Consider the following 23,385-nt stretch of genomic DNA (forward strand, 5'->3'; position numbering starts at 1 on the left):
ACAGGCATTATTAAATGTAAATTCCCAGCAACACCAGTATAATGAAGAGCTACATAGTCTGGTAGAAGCTTTACAAAATACTCAGCAACAATTACTACTGGGATCAGGAGAAGCTAAGGCATTTCAACCTATCGGCAGATAGCTTAATAATGCCTTTCTCTGGAAAAACAACCAAAGATGTAACTATGTATATTAATGATGTTAGGTTTACAGCCTCAATGAATGGATGGTCAGACAAGACTTCTCCCCGCGTGGCTAATTTACAATTGATAGGCGAATCTCAGCAAACGTTTCATATCAAGAAGTTCTCAGTAAATCACAGATATTTCATTAGTAGGGTGACGGTTTACATCAGAATCATCGTAAGCAATATAGCACAAGGTTCTTCAGAGAAATACTGAATACTTTAGTCCAAAATCGTAATCCAGGAGATTAAGGCGCAGACATACAACTTATGCAAAATACTTAAGCAGAAAGAGTCTTGCTGCGTGAAGCCCAAAATAGTTCTTCTGCTTGGTATCCCCACTAGATGTCACGCAGAGTTAGGGTGGAAAATCCTGATCACTTGACTGCATCTCTTAAAGTTGTTACGCAATTAGAGGAAAGTGACACTGCCACAAAAGTACGTACTGACCTCTGTACTTTCGTTTCAGAGGTAAAGTGCTTTAAATTTGTGTGTGTAGGTCATGTACAGAAACAGTGTCGACAGCCTGAATGCTATAGATGTGGAGAACTTGGTCAGTAAGTACAGGAATGTGTAAACCAGAGGCAAGGAAAACAACTTCAGTGAGAGCAGCCGTTAAACATAAACAGGAATCAGGAAGCATTCCCAATAGAACATAACATTGTACAATATATGCGCAGACCGAGAGCTGCTTTGCAGGACCGGTAGAGGGTAAGGAGCATAAATTTCTGGTAGACACGAGTAGCATGTGTAGTTGTCAGTCTGGACCTTATAAGTAGAAAGAGATTTAGGTTTCCACTTTACAAATCACGTGGAATTGGTGACAATAACGGCCGGCCGGAGTGGCCGAGTGGTTAAAGGCGCTACAGTCTGGAACCGCACGACCGCTACGGTCGCAGGTTCGAATCCTGCCTCGGGCATGGATGTGTGTGATGTCCTTAGGTTAGTTAGGTTTACGTAGTTCTAAGTTCTAGGGGACTTATGACCACAGCAGTAGAGTCCCATAGTGCTCAGAGCCATTTGAACCATTTTTTGACAATAACGTAAAGTCATTACGTACGACACTGCTCATATTTAATATTGGTTCTAAAGGTTTTCGTGAAATATGGAAATGTCGGCGAAGGGTATTCAGTAACTCTTGGGCTGAATTTTCTCGACAAACATCACGTCTAATATAGGCGATCTGTTGTATACAGTAGAAATAAGAGGGATTTTGTTTTCATTGTCGGATGTAGCTGCAAGAGAGGTACTGTCGCAAGGCACACCCTTCATACACTAAAGTTTGGTTCCACGACACTACACAGTCAGGCATGGGGAAGTAATGTGGGTTTCTGTTGATACGGATTTACCATGTGAAGCATTATTTGTGGTAAAGCAACTGGTGGATAATGAAAAATTAGACAAAATGCATTGTTTTGTTTGCAGAACTGTAGGGTATGTAAGTAATATTAATGGTTGGTTTATGATTCGTATAAGTTTGAATAATTTAGGCATGGACATGGTTAGCTTGTTGTAGGACTTAATGATTGCCACTTTAGATGTATTAGATGAAGAGGATATTGGTAGGCCACGTGATGACGAGAACCACAAGCAAATGTCAAAGCATTAGTATTATGGAGGAAAGTGGGTCACTTGCAGGGCTGTGATCAACAGGTAATGGAATCTTTGCTACTACGGTTTATGGGTTTATGTAATACGGATATTTCTTTGCTGACAGCACCTGTTACCCAACACTGTATTGGAACAAGGAATAATGCACTGAAGAGCCAAAGAAACTGGTACACCTGCCTAGTATCATTTAGAGCCCCCACGAGCACGCAGAAGTGCCGCAACACGGCGTGGCGTGGTCTCGACGAATGTCTGAGACGTGCTGCAGAGAATTGATACGATGGATCCTGCAGGGCTGTCCATACATCTCTTCTGAGCAGCACGTTGCAAGGCATCCCAGATATGCTCAATAATGTTCATGTCTGGGGAGATTGGTGGCCAGCGTAAGTGTTTGAACTCAGAAGAGTGTTCATGAAGCCACTCTGTAGCAATTCTGGACGTGCGGGGTGTCGTATTGTTCCGCTGGAATTGCCCAAGTCCGTCGGAATGTACTTTGGACATGAATGGATGCAGGTAATCAGACAGGATGCTTACGTATGTGTCACCTCTTAGAGTCGTATGTGGGCGTACCAGGAGCCCCATATCACTCCAACTACACACGCCTCACACCATTACAGAGCCTCCACCAGCCTGAACACTCCGCTGCTAACGTGCAGGTTCCACGGATTGATGAGGATGTCTCCATACCCGTATACGTCCATCCTCTCGGTACAATTTGAAACGAGACTCTTCCGACTAGGCAGCATGGTTCCAGTCATCAACAGTCCAATGTCGGTGTTGACATGACCAGGCGAGGCATAAAGCTTTGTGTGGTGCAGTCATCAATGGTACGCGAGTGGCCATGGTACGCGAGTGGCCCTTCAGCTCAGGAAGCCCATATTGATGATGTTTCGTTGAATGGTTCGCATCAGACAGCCCAGCATTGAAATCTGCAGCATATTTGCTGAAGGGTTGAACTTCTGTCACGTTGAACGATTCTCTTAAGTCGTCGTTGGTCCCGTTCTTGCAGGATCTTTTTCCGGCCTCAGCGATGTCGGAGATTGGATCTTTTACCGGATTCTTTATATTCTCGGTACACTCGTTAAATGGTCGTACGAGAAAATCCCTACTTCATAGCTACCTCGGAGATGCTGTGTCCCATCGCTCGTGCGCCAATTCTAACACCATGTTCAATCTCACTTAAATCTTGATTATCTGCCATTGTAGTAGCAGCAACCGATCTTACAACTGCGCCGGCAGCGGTTGGCAGCGCCCTTTTCTGCCTGTTTATATATCTCTGTATTTGAATACGCGTGCCTATACCAGTTTCTTTCGCGCTTCAGTTTAAATCATAGTGATAGGCCATGAGCTTCCGAAAAAAACAGTTTATGGCACTAAAAATACAGATTCTGTTGCGATTACCGTTACTTGAATTCGAAAACTGTCACTGACACATACCCCATTCCCTACACTAGGAAAACATTGAACAACTTAGGACAGTGTCAGTACTTTACAACGATGGTTCTAAGATGCAGGTAGCACCAGCTACATGTAATCCCAAAGGACAGACCACAGACAGCTTTCATGGTAACATGGCGTTATTAGCAGTAGCGTAGAGAGCCGTTGGGGGTCAAAAATGCACCAGTGACATTCCAGATATTATTAGACAGATATGCTACATGAAGTAAAGCCTTAAACATGCATTGCATTTTTGGGCAGTATCACTACATCCACACAAAATATGCTGGGACTTGTGAAACGATTGGAAGATATATTCAGCAGAATACAATCAGCGCGTCTAACGCTACTGTAGGTAAGTGAGATTTGGCACTGGCGTAGGTGAAGGACCTTGGATATGCGGTTAGCAGGAAAAGTGTTAAAACCAATCCTTGCCTAACAGAGGCAATTTGTAACTTAAAAATGGCATAGACCACAAAAGAACTACAGCCATTCCTGGGCTTATGTAATTATTACCAAAACGTTTTTATAAAAAAGTTTTCACAGGTTGCAGAATCATTAATCATAAACCTTTTTCATGCGGTGCTCTGTCCAGTGGCATTATTCCCACATAAGGCGCAAATGTTTCTGGTTACCTCCGCTGCTGTCACCCCTGTACTGAACTCAGACAGGAGAATATGTCGGAAGTGTTCCGATCTCTCCGCCTGGCACTCTCATTTTTAGCGTTCACTGTTTCATTCACTACCTCCAAAAGACAATACGTAAACCCAAATAGCAACAGTGAACTACAAATAAAAATGACAAGCGATAAATAAACCGAGGGCAACCGGAATACCAACAAGCAGAACAAGAACGCTACAAACTTATGCACCAACCTAATACAATTAACCCTTATCCAGCAAGACTGGGAACTGTAGGTAAGTGGATACAAGTGAAGACACGAGAGGTGTTAATAATCTCTGAGCGCCGAGAGGCTCACGCTCTTATGTCAATAGGGAACCTTAGCGATTGTCTGCAAGAAAGCATCACAGTTTGTCCAGACAGAATAGTACGGCTGATTCACGGACATGTAAAGTGCAACTGTTTCTAGGAAAATCAGGAGCAACAGAATGTCAAAAGCAAGTATTCGCCCCACAACATCGTTTTCAAAGAGTAGAATCATACTGCATCTACTCAGTTTTTGCACTGGAAATAATGATCATGAATCGCAATGACAATGGGAAATCTAAGGACACGGTAAAGCTCGAGTGACACAATAGTGGTAATTTGGGGAACGGTGTAACTTTCATACGAAGTGCTTCTAATTTGCTTTATGGTCAACAACGTCAAAATCCTTGTACAACTCTACAAATATGCTGTAAAACAGTTACCCTTGTAGATATCTGAAAGCCCTGCTATGGCTCGTACTGTATTCTGCTACTTCGGAAACCAATGTGTGCTTCATTAACAAGGTTCTATTTATTCAGGTAACTCATCAGTCGTCTTTCGTGATTGTTTCAGTTATTTTTGAAAATAAGAGCAGAGAATCCGACTTGTAGTTTTCAATATTTTCAACGTTATCTTCGTTCACTATAGACGCGAGATACACACAGTGTAAAATACCTTCAATAAGATATTTGTCAATGGAACTTGAATGCTGTTTATTCATGCCCTCAGTACAGAGATTGACAATGCATCTAGACCTGACGAAATTCTGTTTGTTAATTTTTCGTTATCTTTTTGACTACATATTTTGTCGTGGAAGGCCGCATCATACCGGAACATAATTACTGTGCTGCACATTCTCTGCAATATCAGAAACATAATCATTCAAACAATTTGCTATTTCCAGTGGATTGATTACTAATCTACTCCCATATATAAATTTCATGTTATTATATTTGTTCAGGCCTTTACGGTTTTCTTTTTTATGCCTTCCCGAACTACTTTATTTTCATTTTCTGCTTTGTACATTACTTTCTCTTTAAATGATTTTTTTGGCAGCACGCAGTATCTTCCCGTATATTTTCTTGTAATTGTGACAACAATTTTGAAACTCTGGATTATTTTACAGTTTTTGTAAAGAAATGAGATATCTGAATGTGTATAAGAACTTTCTGATATTTGCAGTTATCTGTTTTTCTTTCTTAGCTGTTCCTGCCGAAGTGATCATTTTTCGAGATGTCCCTCAAATCACAGATTTCAGAGTGTATACTATCTCAGTGTTTTCTACAGTAAATATAGAAACATACAAGACGGAACTGTTTACCTGCTGAGATCAATAGATAACAACTGACACAAACTACGAGAGGCGTCCAATAAGCAAGTACGGTATGTTACTTTCAAGAGGAAATCACGAATACGACGAACTTACTACGTGCATTACCTATTTGACGTAATAATTAGAGTGGTAACATTTCAGGTATGTCATTTATTGCAATAAATGTGGGCTATAAGCCTTAAGGACAGTCTTATCTGTGGTAAGGTGTTCCCTGATATTTGTATTATTGTGGTATTACTTTACATCTCGAATTACGGCGATACAGAACAGAGTTTTCTAGTGGTGACTTGTTGGAACCATTTTCAATAGTCAAACGACTGTACCAAGGGACGATTAGAGGACCTGCTAGACAGCTGCGTTATGCGGGTTGCATGCGATCAGGCGAAATGCAATTCAGGTCGTTCGGATACTTTTGATCATGACTGTACATCGCCCTTGTATAGACCCTCCATGTACTCCTTCCACCTTTCTGCTTTCCCTTCTTTGCTTAGAACTGATTTTCCATCTCAGCTCTTGTATTCATACAGGTGGTTCTCTTTTCTCCAAAGGGTTCTTTGATTTTCCTGTAGACAGTATCTATCTTACCCCTAGTGATATATGTCTCTAAGTCTTTACATTTGTCCTCTAGCCATCCCTGCTTAAGCATTTTGCACTTCCTGTCAATCTCATTTTTGAGATGATTTTATTTCTTTTTGCCTACTTAATTTACTGCATTTTTATATTTTCTCCTTTCATCAATAAAGTTCAATATCTCTTCTGTTACCCAAGGATTTCTACTATCTCTCTTTTTACCTGCTTTATACTCTGCTGCCTTTGATATTTCATCTCTCAAAGCTATCCATTCTTCTTCTACTGTATTTCTTTTCCCCGTTCTTGTCAATCGTTACCTAATACTCTCTCTGAAACTCTCTACAACCTCTGGTTCTTTCAGTGTAGCCAGATCCCATCTCCGTGAATTCCTACCTTTTCGGAGTTTCTTCAGTTCATTATAAATAGATTGTGGTCAGAGTCCACATCTACCCCTTGAAATGTCTTACAATTTAAAACCTGGTTCCTAAATATCTGTCTTACCATTATAAAATCTGTCTTAAACCTTCCAGTGTCTCCAGGGCTCTTCCACGTACACAATCTCCTTTCATGATTTTTAAACCAAGTATTAGCTATGATTAAGTTATGCTCTGTGCAAAATTCTACCAGGCGGCTTCCTCTTTCATTCCTTATTCCCATTCCACATTCACCTACAACTTTTCCTTCTCTTCCTTTTCATGATATCGAATTCAGTCCCTCATGACTATTAAATTTTCGTCTCCCTTCACTATCTGAATAATTTCTTTTATCTCAGCATACATTTCTTCAATCTCTTTGTCGTATGCGGAGCTAGTTGGCATATAAACTTGTACTACTGTGGTAGGCATTGGCTTCGTGTTTATCTTGGCTACAATAATGCGTTCACTATGCTGTTTGTAGTAGCTTACCCGCACTCCTACTTTTTTATTAATTATTAAACCTACTCCTGCACTGCCCCTATTTGATTTTATATTTATAACCCTGCGTTCACCTGACCAGAAGTCTTGTTCCTCCAGCCATCTAACTTCACTAAATCCCACTATACCTAACTTTAACCTACCCATTTGCCTTTTTAAATTTTCTAACCTACCTACCCGATTAAGGGATCGGACATTCCACGCTTCGATCCGTAGAACGCCAGTTTCTTTTTCCTGACAACAATATCCTCCTTAGTAGACCCCACCCGGCGATCCGAAAGGGGGACTACTTTACCTCTCGAACATTTTACCCAAAAGGACGCCATCATCATTTAACCATACAGTAAAGCTACATACCCTCGGGAAAAATTACGGCCGTAGTTTCCCCTTGCTTTGAGCCGTTCGCTGTATCAGCACAGCAGTGCCGTTTTGGTTAATGTTACAAGGCGAGAACAGTCAATAATCCAGACTGTTGCCCCGCAACTACTGAAAAGGCTGCTGTCCCTTTTCAGGAACCACGTGTTTATCTGGCCTCACAACAGATACCCCACCATTATGGTTGCACTACGGTACGGCTATGTGTATCGCTGAAGCACGCAAGCCTCCCCACCAGCGGCAAGGTCCATGGTTCATGGGATGGGGTGGGGAATTATTATTAACCTTTAAAAATCCCCGAAACGACGTAGATGAGACTGAGGCAAGTAATTTGATATTAGACAGATAGGGTCACAAACGACGGGAAATGCTTCAAATATGTATGAGAAGTTTCGAACGTGTGACGTCACCAAATGACGTACCTAGCCGCACTTGCAGCGGTCGGGCATGGGCGCAAAGGGATGACTGAACGATGCAATACATGCATTCGAGCAAACAGTGCAGATTTCAAAGACCTTTTGTAAATGTGATCTGCTGTAAAAGTTACAGCATTATAGTTCTCGCTGTAACCAAGTAAAAACTGTGCTTTTTGTGTTTCTTTCCTTTTATCCGTTCTTTTTTCGTTTACAGACATTATTTAGTAAAGAACAGGTAGGTTGTTTCATGGTAACGACGCAGTTCTACTCATTTACATGTGACGCAATACGGTAGGTTTTTGTTGTGCTGCACTTTGCAATAAACCAGCGGAGAGCGCGAGGTCGGTAAATGAAATATTAAACCTTACCTATTGTAGACAATTAGTTATCTAATGCAATAAAAGAAATACTGCCTGTCAGACGCTAGACTCGAACTCGGAGCCCCATTCGCTAAAGCCAAGCACATGGGCCTAGAGTCATACCTATGGGAATACTTGACTTGGGATAATCAGGTGCGTCGGACCTACAGGCTCACCCGCTGAACGCGCGACAAGGTACATCATGTGGTGACGTCACATGTTCAACATTCTTCATACACTTCTAGGGTATTTCCCAATATTTGTCACCCGATATGTCTTATATTAGATTAACTAACTCAACGTCATCTACACTCATGCTCATAAATTAAGGATAATGCTGATACATGGTGAAACAACACTCTGGTGGGCGTTTTGCAGGTCTAAATTAGAGTGCTGCAACGCTCAGTGTTTGACCGGTCACGGCTCGCCTGTTGACGGGGGGACCGAGCAGCTCGTGTCCGGCCCCGCACGACTCGGCTCGGTCACGTACTCGCCCCATGTCTGTTGTCCGGATTCCGGACACGCGGATAACCGAGCATGACCGGTCACCGCTGACGTCTCACCTCGCCTCGCTGCACTGTTCTGTACTAATCCAACGCCTCTCTTTCTCTCTCTCTCTCTCTCACACACACACATACACACACACACACACACACACACACACACACACACAATGCATTTATCTCTGTCTCTCTCTCTTTTAATACAAAAGTAACATTTCCAAGAACTGGTACGTGACACAGCTAAATTCATAAAGCACCTGGAAAGTAAAATGATATTTCAATACAATCGCGGATAGAAGACGAGTCTCATTTTCAAACAAAAGAGATATTTTTCCTTTCATTTATAGGAAACATTTAATAAGTGCTTTCCCTGTAATCTAGAAGACAACCATCTTCATAAAGAAAGCATACAAAGAACATTAAACATTTACAGACGTAACTTGTCATACGTTTCAATTGTTTGCAACATAAACAAAATTATAGTTATTGTTGATCAGCAGGAAATCACTAACGCTTTCCGGATTTAATTGGCTGCGGCAATTTGTTAGTAACATGCCGGCTTTACTAAAGCGCCTTTCACTAGGTGCGCTTGTTGCTGGGATACATAAAATATGTCTTGCAACTGCAGCCAAACCTGGCAGATCTGTTTCATGTCTGCTCCACCACTTTAAGATGTCATCATCTTCTCAGGGGTGCATTAAAATGTACAGATCTACTTCATCTGCTGCGGATGATCTGTTGTTCCTCCATTCCTTGAAACGAGCTCTCTTTCTGGATGGTGATGACACAGTACTTGAAGGATCTATAATAATAAACAAAAGAGACAATTAATACAGAACTGATATGGAAATCATCGGAACATTCCCGTAAGAGACCGATGACCTCGCTGTTTGGTCTCTACCCCAAAACAACCCGACCCCCGTTCCCATAAAAACGAGATGTTTTACGGTAATGAAATATTATACGAGTCACAACATTCCCGTTTCTCTATAATACACATTCCACTAACTATGCAAAAACGATTATGTTAATGATTGAATGTTGTACCTGCGTACGTAGCACACATTTGTCGCACATTGTTAAGAATTTCCTGCTTTTCACTTATTTCAAGCATATTAAGATAACGGAAGGACGGCCAAAGAAACGATCTTTGTGAGGTTTCTTGCAACTGTGTTTCTTTAAATGAGTGGTTCCCGACTGGAAAAACAATCAAGTGCAGCAGTTTATGCACGATACCTACCCAGTAGACGCAATGTTTTCATCTACAACCAACAGAAATGTACTCCATACTTGGCTTTTTAGACCTTCCCGTTTCTTTAATGTGTAAACATTGGTTTCAATCTTACGTCTTACTACACTGGCTTCCTCGCGCTGCATGATTACAGAGAGAGACACACCACAAATAAGAAGCTCGTACTGGCTGCAGTGTCACACGGATAATGACACGTGTAATGTGTTTGAAGTTATGTGCTACGTATTCGGTCACGGCTTCTATGCTCGGTCACAAGAACTAGTGCGGGTAGCCTATCTAGTTAGGGTGTGCTCGCCCCACCTCGTATTTTGTACTCGCTTACTCGGTCATGCAGGACTCTAGTCTAAATCACCTCGGGGTATGACCATGCGGTGCATTTTACCTGCGCTCGTCGCACGGTGGCGCTGGCAGCAATCCACATACGCAGAGGTGCTGGTCAGACACAGCAGGTCGTAGCACTAGCCCTACGTGTGACAGGAAGTGTTATCTCACGATTATGTCAACGATTCCAGCAGACAGGTAACGTGTCCAGGCGCTACAGTACGGGACGTCCACAGTATACAACATCACAAGAAGACCGATATCTCACCATCAGTGTCCGCAGATGGCCACGGAGTACTGCAGGTAGCCTTTCTCAGGACCTTACCGCAGCCACTGGAACAGTTGTCTCCAGACACACAGTCTACAGACGACTGAACACACATGGTTTATTAGCCCGGAGACCTGCAAGGTGCATTCCACTGACCCCTGGTCACAGGAGAGCTCATTAAGCCTGGTGTCAAGAATACACTATATGGTCACTGGAACAGTAGTCCCACGTTATGTTCACGGACAAGTCCAGGTATATTCTGAACAGTGATTCTCACCGGATTTTCATCTGGCGTGAACCCCTTAATGTCCTTGAAACGGACCTGTGCGGATTTCGTGGTTTTATGGTGTGGGGTGAGATCATGATTGGTGCACGCACACCCCTGTATGTCTCTGACAGAGGAACTGTAACAGGTCAGGTGTATCGGGACGTCATTTTGCACCAGTATGTGCGCCTTTTCAGGGATGCAGTGGGTCCCACTTTCCTCCTGATGGATGATTACGCACGGCCCCACCTAGCTGCCATCGTGGAGGAGTACCTTGAAACAGAAAATATCAGGCGAATGGAGTGGCCTGCCTGTTCTCCAGACCTAAACCCCATCGAGCACGTCTGGGATGCTCTCAGTCAACGCATCGCTGCTCGCCTCCAAACGCCTAGGATGCTTCAGAAGCTCCGACAGGCACTGGTGCAAGAATGGGAGACTAAACCCCAGCAGCTGCTTGACCACCTGATCCAGAGTATGCCTACCCGTTGTGCGGCCTGTGTACGTTTGCATGGTGATGATATCCCATATTATTTTCGGGGGTACATGCGCAGGAAACAGTGACGTTTTGTAGCATATGTGTTTCGTGCCGGTTTTCTCAACGTATCACCAATACCGTGCACTTACAGTTCTGTGTCGTGTGTGTTCCCTATGTGCCTATGCTATTAGCGTCAGTTTTGTGTAGCGCCACGTTGTGTGGCACCACATTCTGCAATTATCCTTAATTTCGAGCATGAGTGTATGTCGCTTCAGAGGGTTTTAAACGTTAATAAGAGTCATTTTGTATACTGTCCATATTCAATACGTTTAGGAATACTGTCTCGCTAAGGATGTGTGTTTAGATGTAAGAGAGGGCCTAAAGACCCTAATGTTGTCAGATGAAATAAATGCATGAGTAAATAAATGTTTTACCGATCCTCCAAATCACACTTCAGCGAGGTATCTACTCAGTGGCATATCGTCGAACGACGTGAACTGACCTAAAGAAAATTGAGGTGGGCTACCAACGCAAGTACAAGGATAGCGTACCAATAGGGACAAGAAAGGAGACATGAAGGGCGCCAAATCAGAAATAACAGTCATCCATTTATTGCACCATTACACACGCACATCATGATATATGAGACATTATAATTGTCAAACTCAAATCTATGACACACAACATGTATCAGGAAGGGCAGACACAATGGAGTTTAAGAAATTACAATGGCACGTCAACTGCGCTATGACAAACAGTGTGCGTAATGAAGGTCGCACAATTTTACCAATGTAAGAAATTAAAATAATACTAGCCTAAAATTAACTAAAATGCCTTGAAGAAAATGTTTATGAGAAGAACACGACGGGGCCGCAAGGGAGGATGTAACACAATACTTAACTCAGGTGCACCAAAACAAACAACGGACACCAGGTCGCGCCAACAACGGACACGTAAGACACGCAACTACTCTCGTTGTTGCGGTTCCGCACGTTCCACCCAAGTAATAGCTACCTGAAACATTTTAATACTTGGAACAGTACACCAGTGATCAGCAAATTTAAAAAAAAAACAATAACATGACATAAAAATATAATAATTTAAGAAAATCACATCATATGAGTATGAGCTTACGGTCTTTCGGTAATTAACAGATTACGAAACAGGTAAAGAAGCATGTGCCACTATTTATCTTAAGTAATTACACTACTAAATTTCTCAGTACCCAAGTTGCAATTAACGCAAGAAGAATTAAATCATTTAAGTGGTAATGTTACTTTAAAATAATAATAAAATTATTTCATACAAAAGAGGACCAAGAATGGCCCGATCAGTACTCCCCAGTGAAGCAGTTCACACAAATGGTACTCCACGGCTCCGAGCACACAGCCCCATACAAAATGCAACACAACCACAGCGACCCGGCGTAGTACCAGAACCACCAGGCAGTAAACCAAAATCGTACTAAGCCAAAACAAAGACCTACTTTTAAAATAACGAGACCTAGCCCGGACCGGACAACAGACCAAATGGCGGGAAATTCATAAGAAACCTCAGCCAACTTAATACCAAAACAACAGTTTATGAACAATATGCAAAACACAAGACCTCTCAGTCCAAAGGGTTCCGTTTAGTCGCGAAGGTGGCTCCGACCCGGCTGCTGAGGTGCCAAGCGTCGTGCGGAGTGCCAAATCAAGCTTAACCTTCGTTGACGGAAAGCGGAAGCACCACAAGACAAAATAAACTCCAATCTAACTGTGCAAGGCAAACTCTAAGGAGTGCCACTCGAAGACTATGCACTTGAAGATCAAACATAAAGCACCCAAATGGCTCTGAGCACTATGGGACTCAACTGCTGAGGTCATTAGTCCCCTAGAAGTTAGAACTAGTTAAACCTAACTAACCTAAGGACACCACAAACATCCATGCCCGAGGCAGGATTCGAACCTGCGACCGTAGCGGTCTTGCGGTTCCAGACTGCAGCGCCTTTAACCGCACGGCCACTTCGGCCGGCGTATAAAGCACCCAGACTAACGTGCTGCTGAACGACGCACTTCCCTCACCAGCGTCTAGTAGAATACGGAGAGCAGCGTAGCCCATCGATATACATCCATGGGACGGTAAACGAGGTTAGCAATCCCAGCGACGGAGAGACAGGACGACGAAATGACATCCCGCCGCACATAGAAGGTATTTCAAACTCAGGCTCGACAAACTACAACAGGCGAGATTTTGCTCCCCTTGCGAATCAAGTTAAACGGCACACCACGCCGCTGTCCACACTATTAACCGTAAAATCACGGTCCGGTCTTCCCATCGGACCCCACTCGGCGTCCAGAGGCAAACAACGCCAGCCGAGCCGAACTGTTTCCACGCCAAGGCAGCCACCTCTTCCTTTCTCCCACGCCTCCAGCTAAGCCCTGGCCAGCGATCACACACGGAAACAACGCCAAAGCGCCATCTGACTGAAAACTCAGCACTAGGATCGATACGGACTTGGAAATAAGCGAGCACCGTAACAAAAATAAATGTAGTTTGATCCCAAAAGAATAGTCTTATGTTGCTGAGTAAAGAAACTCTCTCTTTGTCTTCTTATATTGAATTCTCAAAGGTGCGAGAGTGACGTACTGAAGTACCAGTAGTGTTTTGTTGGAAGCTTTGACAAAGTGAAGACGAGAAGAGACGGGGGCGCCCGCTGGACCCTCGGCGACTTGCCGGGCGGACACAGGGAGGAAGCGGCCGCGGCCGTGGCGATGCGATGCGATGCGATGCGGCGCCGTGGCGCGCACAGATATTGATCGGCAGCCCACCCCCGCGCCCGCCCCGCCTCGTTCGCACCGTCCCGCACCGTGCCGTGCCGTCCCGTCCCATTAACAACAACTGATCCAATCCGCGCCCCGCTCTGATTTATGAGCGGCCGTCGCCAGCAGAAAAAAACGACCGGCTCGCCGACCAGCGCCGGTGGCCGCTCGCTCCCCAGCGCGGCGCCGTCCCGTCGCCGGCAGATGCCACGCTACCACCACTTCCACGTTCTGCTCTCGCTTCTCTGCAGCATCTTACAGTCGTCAAAGCCTTTTAGTGCTAAAACGCCATCATACCGCGGAAGATGTCTGTTGTTGCCTCTTTCATTTTTTCACCAACTCAAAAAATGCCTCTGAGCACTATGGGACTTAACTGCTACGGTCATCAGTCCCCTAGAACTTAGAACTACTTAAACCTAACTAACCTAAGGACAGCACACAACACCCAGCCATCACGAGGCAGAGAAAATCCCTGACCCCGCCGGGAATCGAACCCGGGAACCCGGGCGTGGGAAGCGAGAACGCTACCGCACGACCACGAGATGCGGGCTTCTCACCAACTATTTAACCTTTGCCGGCCTCGGTGGCTGAGCGGTCCTAGGCACTTCAGTTTGGAACCGCGCGACTGCTACGGTCGCAGGTTCGAATCCTGCCTCGGGCATCGATGTGTGTGATGTCCTTAGGTTAGTTAGGTTTAAGTAGTTCTACGTTCTAGGGGACTGATGACCTCAGATGTTAAGTCCCATAGTGCGCAGAGCCATTTGAACCAATTTAACCTTTCCAAAGATCTACAGTGTACATGGTGAAGAAAAAATGGCGCGCATGGTGATCGGCATGCGATTCCTCATCCTAATTCAAGGTAAAAGAGTATGTAGCAAAACCTAGTCTCACCAACAGGTGTAACAGAAACGCGATTTGAGAAACTAGGCTCTGACAATGCTGTAACTGAGTGCAGCGTGACCAAGAACAGCTAGCATAAACTCCGCGCTTTGCAGAGCTGCACCATTATCTCAATGAGACGAGACCATGCCTTGGGCAACAGAAATGCAGACTCGCCGCTGTTCGAGTCGCTTTCGCAAAAAACATTTCTTTTCAGTTAACGTATCAAATTATATCTAATTTAGATCTCCACAATGTGCTATCTTGTGTATTTCTTTCTGTTACCGTTATCTTTATTTAAACAGCAAGACATAACATGGAATCCTTACAGACAAAAACGACCACTTTGTTTCATGACAAAAATACAACCAACAGAAAATAATAATGGATACAGTAACATCGTCTGTATCCAGTGAGGTACAAAAACCAAAATACATACACTACACTAGACTGCACATTATGCTACACACCGTAATTCCATTCTGTACCCGGCCGGAGTGGCCGAGGGGTTCTACGCGCTTCAGTCTGGAACCGTGCGACCGCTACGGTCGCAGGTTCGAATCCTGCCTCGGGCATGGATGTGTGTGATGTCCTTATGTTAGTTAGGTTTAAGTTGTTCTAAGTTCTAGGGGACTGATGACCTCAGAAGTTGAGTCCCATAGTGCTCAGAGCCATTTGAAGAATTTTTTTTTTTTCATTCTGTACATTTCAACTCCAGGGTTATATTTACAGAATCGGTATGTATACGTACGAGCAACGTTCACTTTAGCCAAGATGTTCAGAGCGACCACTTTGCATTTGCAGACACTTTGCCACTTGTCGGATCCTACTTTGTTGGACCTATACAACATAACTGCATCCATCATTTCCGAAGCAGCATACACGCGAGCTGTTCGGCTGTGTACATCCATGGGTGGAGTACTTTATACTTGTTCCGTTAAGTGTCCCCAGAAATAAAAATCTAGTGAATTAAGATCCAGAGAACGTGGAGGATAGAGCATTGGACCTCCTCGATCAACCCTTTCCCCTAGAACTAGCTTCGTCATACCACGTCATTTACAAAATGCTCCTTATCTTCCACTTGGTGCAGAAACCGTTAACAAAACTGTAGTCATCGAATGGGCTTTCTGGCCACTGGTGTTTAGCTAGCATATTATGATATGGATGCAGTTCTTCATCGTGCAACACTTCAACAACTACCCTTTAATATTTCTGGAAATGATTTGCAATATCATCGGCACTTCGCTGAGGTGATTGGTGAACTGTTTTAGGAATCACGCCCTCTGTTTGTGGAGTACGTCTAGTCCTTGGCCGACCTTTGTCCATTGCTCGTGGACGAAGATTACCGGTTTCCCCGAAGGCGATGCCCTAGGCGACGAAAATGATCTTATTGGAATGATGCCTTTGAGGGTACCGTGCAGCATAAGAAAGAGCAGCGGCAGCTTCTTTAGCGGATGCACCAAAAACGTATCGACGTATTCATCGCTTGTGTGCTCCATCGGGAAGTTACCCAGCAAGAAATTGACAGGACCAGCTATGGTTGTGCACTGAGCAGTTAGTAGGCACATGTACGAGGTGCGGCAATAACGTAATGAGAATGACGTGAAGAAAATGTTGCTTACCGTTTTAGTCAAGTTTGGTGTTGTCTCCTTCAAAGTAGTTCCCTTCTGATTGCACACAGTTCTTCCAGCGCTTCTACCACTGATGGTAACATTTTTGGAACTCATCTTCTGTAATATCCTCCAAGACCATCGTCACAGCTTTTGGAACATCTTGTGTTGTTTGAAAACGGTGTCCCTTGACCGCCGTTTTGACTCTTGGAAATAGAAAAAAGTCGCATGGAGCGACATCTGGTGAAGAAAGTGGCCGTGGTAGTACTCAAATTTGTTTTGAGGTTAAAAATTTCTTTACTAACACAGTAGTATGGGATGGCGCATTACGAGGGCGCAGAATCCAATTATCAGCAATGTTGGCATGGACACGAAGAACTCTTTTACGAAGTGTTTCTAAAATTTCTTTGTAGTAATATGCGTTAACTGTTTGTCCAGGAAGCACCCACTCTTTATGAACAATTCCCTTGGAATCAAAGAATCACACAAGCATGCATTTCACTTTTGACTTTGACATGCGAGCTTTTTTTTTGTTTTTTCATTTCACTTTTGACTTTTACATGCGAGTTTTTTTATTTTTGTTTTTTTTTTCGGTGATCACTTTGAGCACCATTGCGAACTTCGGCGTTTTGTCTCTGTATCGTACTGAAAAAAACAACTTTCATCACCAATTCTGCATTGATTTCCGTTTGCTTTAACAGATCGGCTGCCACATTTTTCCGTGTTTCTCGCTGTTGTGGTGTGAAAATTTTAGGAACCATTTTTGGACAAATCTTTCTAAGATCTTTAGTTATTATTAGACGAATCGTTTCTCGATTGATGTTCAGTTCTTCTGCAATCATTTTCACAGATCAGATCGTACGAGTTCACGCACCCTGGCCAAGTTGACATCCGTCTGTGAGGTTGATGGTCATCCACTGCAGTCTTCATCTTCTACATTCGTTCTGCCTTCACTAAACGTTTTATGCCAACGAAAAACTTGAGTTCTTGACGTAACCTCCTCTCCAATAGCCTTCTGAAGCTTACTGTAAGTTATCGTCGCGTTTTCACCCAATTTAACGCAAAAATGGCGTACCATTGCGCAATATTATGCGGTTCCTTTTCCGTGACGAGAGACACAAACACGTGTTAGCATATTACAGCACAACTCACGAGTGAGTTGTTGCATCGATGTGCTGCTTGGACTATTAGCAGCTTGTAGACCAAGGTCAAAGATATTGTGCCTACGCAAGCCTGCAGAGTTGCCACATCTTGCAAAGAAAATCAGTCTCATTATTTTATTGTCACACCTCGTATGCAGTTTAACACTAGAGTACACGTGCCTATAAACACTCCTTGCCCAACAAGAAATTATGTTATTTACAAATTATTACATAATTTAAGGAAAACACTTTGTATAATTACCAAACATCTTTATTTTTATCACTTTTACACATAACATCATTAAAACTTAACGTTTTAACTATCGTCACAAAGAAATACAAAACTCTTTCTAAAATCAATGTTCAAGCGCCGGTTTTGATGATGTTCACATACTTTTAATTTCAAAAATAATACGTATTAGTTTCCTGATAACTGATCTTCTAACGGAGCCAATAAACAATTTTTCACGATCATCTTCATTCAGTTGGCATACATTCAGGGCACAAGACAGCCTGGTGATCTCTACAAATGCGTCTCGTACATCTGCTACATTGTTTACACGTGCTGCGGTCGCGAGCCCTGCAGAACAACGGCCAGCTCCTCCGTGAGTAAGTGTTACAGGCCGCAGGACTGTTCTTGAAGTTCAAGAAATGATCTTGCTTTCAGTTTGATAGCTCTGGGTATGTTTTGCTGCAATATTCGACGCTCAATAGAAGGTCTTGCTAGCGCGAATCCAACTTCTTGTAGGTAGTCACGGCGGACGGCTTCCTTATCAGAGTTGTGTATCTGATATATCGCAAGACCACTAATACCGGCCATATTGACAAAATTGTAAAACAGTGTGAGAAGCAATCGGCGACTGTTCCGAGTAGTGTCGTATGGTCTACGCATTTTATCAAAAATATCGACGCCACGCTTTGAAATCTGATAATTTCGGGTTTTCTAGCATCACCACTAGCAACATCGATTTTTTCTTCGTTGTGAAGTGTTGATAAAAACAAAACTACTTTATTTCGCTTTGATACATAACTGACTAGTATGCAATCAGATTAAAACCCGAAAATGGATTCTTTTATTTCTCGGTTTCGTGTTGCTTTGAACAGTTCAGGTACCTCTGGTGTATTCTTTCGTAGTGTTCCTACTGCCGTAATCTATTGAGTCAACAGTTCTTTGCGTGTAGGCACATCAGTAAAACAGTTGTCCATGGTAATATTGCATCACAGGCCATATAATGGACTCAGAATGCGATGGACTATATCAGGCACTTTATTTGATTCTCTAAATGGCCCCTGTGGTTGCATGCCTACGTAAATTTCAAAATCATAGGCATATAGATACTTGACGTCCACCACCATAATGATCTTTATACCGAACTTTGCTGGTTTGATTGGCATGTACATCATGAAACCGCAGCGTCCCTTTAAAGCTTGCAACGTAATATTTCTTACAGTTCTGAAATATTGTATTAATTTTTTTGGCGTATTGCAGCCAGTCGGTCGTTTGCATGACGAGCCTGCCTGTCTCTCACATAATCAAAGCGGAGGGCTCGTAGTATGGATCCGAGTCTACTCTCAAACATAGTTGTATGTATTAATTCTATATCACTACGTTTCTAATCATCCCAAAAGTTCTTTAGATTTCTTCGACCTGCATGACAATTTCCAGTTACTAATAAAATGCCTACAAGCGCCTTGATTTCTACCAGGTCAGCATGAGATGCATCTCTGTCTCTTTGATATTTGCTTTTTATTGTGTCAATGTACATTTCTGTCGAATCAACGAGAATATTCCAAGCATCACCATCGAAAAAGAGCAGAACTAGCGTGTTTAACCAAACCTGTTGGGCCTGGTGGACGAGACAAAATGTTGTGAGATCTGATTCTTGAAGTGGGTGCTGGTAACTTGCTCCATTTCGTGCCATTACGAGATTGAAAAGTAGCCAAAACCAACAGACACATATCTTCATCAGCTTGTCTTCATCGCCTTCCTGTTCCATATCAACTTTTGAGGAGACACAGGCGGAACATTTTGTTCCACAAGCCCTTTTTCCTCCTCTCTTTCGTTCAAAACTTCACCATCTTCGTCATTCACCTGTAACCATCTCTGAATCTGTTCACCCATCTTATTTATATAACCTGCCATCTAAAAAGAGAATATAAAGAATAAGAAATGACTAACTGCAAAAATGCGTTCAAACAGCAACACTATAAAATACGCAATGCTTTTGTAGTATTTATTACAGTAATTGTGCCAATGTACACCAGTTTCACAACTTGTGCAACCACAAATTTAACTTCCACGAACGGTCGCGCGGTCTACAGAAATATCCCACAGACTTCAACGTCAATTTATTTACACGCCTTTGCATCGTGGGAGTCGGCACGCTCCTAGCGAAAACTGGGATTCATAGCTGAGGAATGCGCCAAACGGCGGCATTGTAGCGCGCCAGTTGCTGAAAATGAACGACTTACTCGTTGCGCTACATATGTTGCCCGCGCGTGCCCTTTAGTGTTAATGGTTCCAACTGTCATGTGATCGGCTATTGTCATGTGACAAAATGATGACCTGCTTATAAATAACGAGAATAAGAGAACGGACGTCTAACAAATAAAAAAAGGTAACTTGACGAAGATTCGAACCATGGCTCCATGCTAGTTGTAGATTTGATACCACCACAGTCCACTCAGTGAGTTACGACGGCTGGTAGTATAGTGTGGTGTGATACAAGTTCCTCTGTACATTCCGATGCGATGCACCAAGTGACAGTGTTGCCAGATCCTCGTTTTCATACATGTGATTCCCAAATGCACCCAATCCGATTTTTGTCAGATAAAATTTTGTCTTGAATCTGGATTAGGAATTGCAAGCCGACCTCCAAGTGCGGCTTCTTTTCTTCACCCTGCGTATCCTATAGCTATTTCTAAGATATTCCGGGGCCAGCCACAACTACATCTACATCTACATCCATACTGCGCAATCCACCTGACGGTGTGTGGCGGAGGGTACTTTGAGTACCTCTATCGGTTATCCCTTCTATTCCAGTCTCGTATTGTTCGTGAAAAGAAAGATTGTCGGTATGCCTCTGTGTGTGCACTAATCTCTCTGATTTTATCCTCATGGTCTCTTCGCGAGATATATGTAGGAGGGAGCAATATACTGCTTGACTCCTCGGTGAAGGTATGTTCTCGAAACTTCAACAAAAGCCCGTACCGAACTATTGAGCGTCTCTCCTGCAGAGTCTTCCACTGGAGTTTATCTGTCATCTCCGTAACGCTTTCGCCATTAGTAAATGATCCTGTAACGAAGCGCGCTGCTCTCCGTTGGATTTCTCTATCTCTTCTATCAACCCTATCTGGTACGGACCCCACACTGGTGAGCAATAATCAAGCAGTGGACGAACAAGTGTACTTCCTTTGTTTTCGGATTGCATTTCCTTAGGATGCTTCCAATGATTCTCTGTCTGGTATCTGCTTTACCGACGATCAACTTTATATGATCATTCCATTTTAAATCACTCCTAATGCCTATTCCCAGATAATTTATGGAATTAACTCCTTCCAGTTGCTGACCTGCTATATTGTAGCTAAATGATAAAGAATCTTTCTTTCTATGTATTCGCAGCACATTACACTTGTCTACATTGAGATTCAATTGCGATTCCCTGCACCATGCGTCAATTCGTTGCAGATCCTCCTGCATTTCAGTACAATTTTCCGTTGCTACAACCTCTCGATATACCACAACATCATCCGCAGAAAGCCTCAGTGAACTTCCGATGTTGCTACCGGTCGGGTCGCAGGCGGCAGACAACGGACGACCCTGAGGCAAGGGAGTATCTACGAATAAGGCGAGACACGAGTACGTAGTACCACATCGAGACAGCGGGTTCTCAGGGTCGAGCGAGGGTAGCTTATGGACGAGCTACATTCAGCAAATACCACATATGCTCAATGCTGATCCTGTATCAAAGCCAGTAGGCACCGATACAAGTGCTGCTCCTGCTGCCTTGAAAGTGGGCTTTATCCCAAAGACTAAGTAAAAGGAAGCTCCTAACAAAAAACCAAAGTGTGAAAATATCTCTATAGGCGTGGAAAAGCCAATCTTTCAACGGGAAAAAACGACGACTGATAAATCCCAGTGTTCCAGGTTGGGAGTTGGCGACGCGCTACCGAGCCGTCCTGGAGAAATAGTTATCGGTACGAACGTCACACATGGGCCACAGATAGGAATAATCTCTACAAAACAACCTAAGCGAGAACATTGATTTCGAAATGAAAAGCAACTAGAAATCTGGAACGTCAGAAGCCTATACCATCCTGGGATAGCAAAATGTGTTGTAAGGGAAGCCGATAAACATGGAATAGATCTGCTTATTCCGCAAGAGATACGGTGAATAAAAACCGGTTCTATAGAAATGGAAATCCACGTCGTGTTTCAGTCAGCCTTAGATTCAAAACATTCATCAGGTTCAAATGGCTCTAAGCACTATGGGACTTAACATCTGAGGTCATCAGTCCCCTAGACTTAGAACTACTTAAACCTACCTAACCTAAGGACATCACACACATCCATGCCCGAGGCAGGATTCGGACCTGCGACCGTAGCAGCAGCGCGATTCCGGACTGAAGAGCCTAGAACCGCTCGGCCACAGCGGCCGGCTATTCGTCAGGGATTAATATTTTTGTGCAGATATCTCTGTGTACCAGTGCTGTAGATTTTAGATCAGTCAACCCCAGAATCTCACTTGTAACAATAGGCACCATTAAACACAAAGTCTCATGCATAAATGGTTATGCCCACACTGAAGGGAGTGATGATAACAAAGAAAGATATTTCTAGGAGGAACTAAAGACAGTCTTGGACAATGTACAAAGTGAACACGACAAAATTATCTTGGAATATCTTAATGTAAAAGTAAGAAAAGAAGCAGCTTTCAAAGGAACCATACGTGCGTGATGTGAACACAGATAACGGAACTACGTTGGCTAATTTCGCGACTGCAAAAGACATGTTCACAAGTAATACTGACTTCGACAGAAAAAGAAAATGTAGAATGACTTGGGCATCTCTCGATGGGAAGACAGTGAACCATATTGGTAGAGACAAGAATAGAGAAGTGTTTAGAAAACATCAAGACAACAAGAAGTGCTGAATGTTGTTAAAGGTTCAAATGGTTCAAATGGCTCTGAGCACTATGGGACTCAACTGCTGTGGTCATAAGTCCCCTAGAACTTAGAACTACTTAAACCTAACTAACCTAAGGACAGCACACAACACCCAGCCATCACGAGGCAGAGAAAATCCCTGACCCCGCCGGGAATCGAACCCGGGAACGTTGTTAAAGTTTGTTAAAGTAGTGAAAGAGGTAATCTGGAGATCCGAAAGATGCAAAGTAATGCAACAAATTACTCGATATGATCAGGATAGCATTTACAAAGGTAATACAAGTGAAGCTTTCAAGATCTAACTGACCAACTCTTTTGAAATATTGGGGAATGAAGAGGTCGGAAATACCGAGATGAATCAGAATTGGAAGGTAATTACAGATGCAATTTAAGAAACAGTCTGTGAAGTAAATATAAAGTGAATTAAGGTAAAATTACGGTGGTATAATGAGGAATGGAGGAGGCTATACGAGAGAGACGTCGACAATATAAGAAAAAAAAATAAAAAATTTAAGAACGGCAAGAGTCCAGGACGGAATAGAATTCCCGCTGTACTTAGCAAGGCTGGCGACGAAGCCCT

The sequence above is a fragment of the Schistocerca cancellata genome, chromosome 1 (genome assembly GCF_023864275.1).
Source record: "Schistocerca cancellata isolate TAMUIC-IGC-003103 chromosome 1, iqSchCanc2.1, whole genome shotgun sequence".
Classification (NCBI taxonomy): Eukaryota; Metazoa; Arthropoda; class Insecta; order Orthoptera; family Acrididae; genus Schistocerca; species Schistocerca cancellata.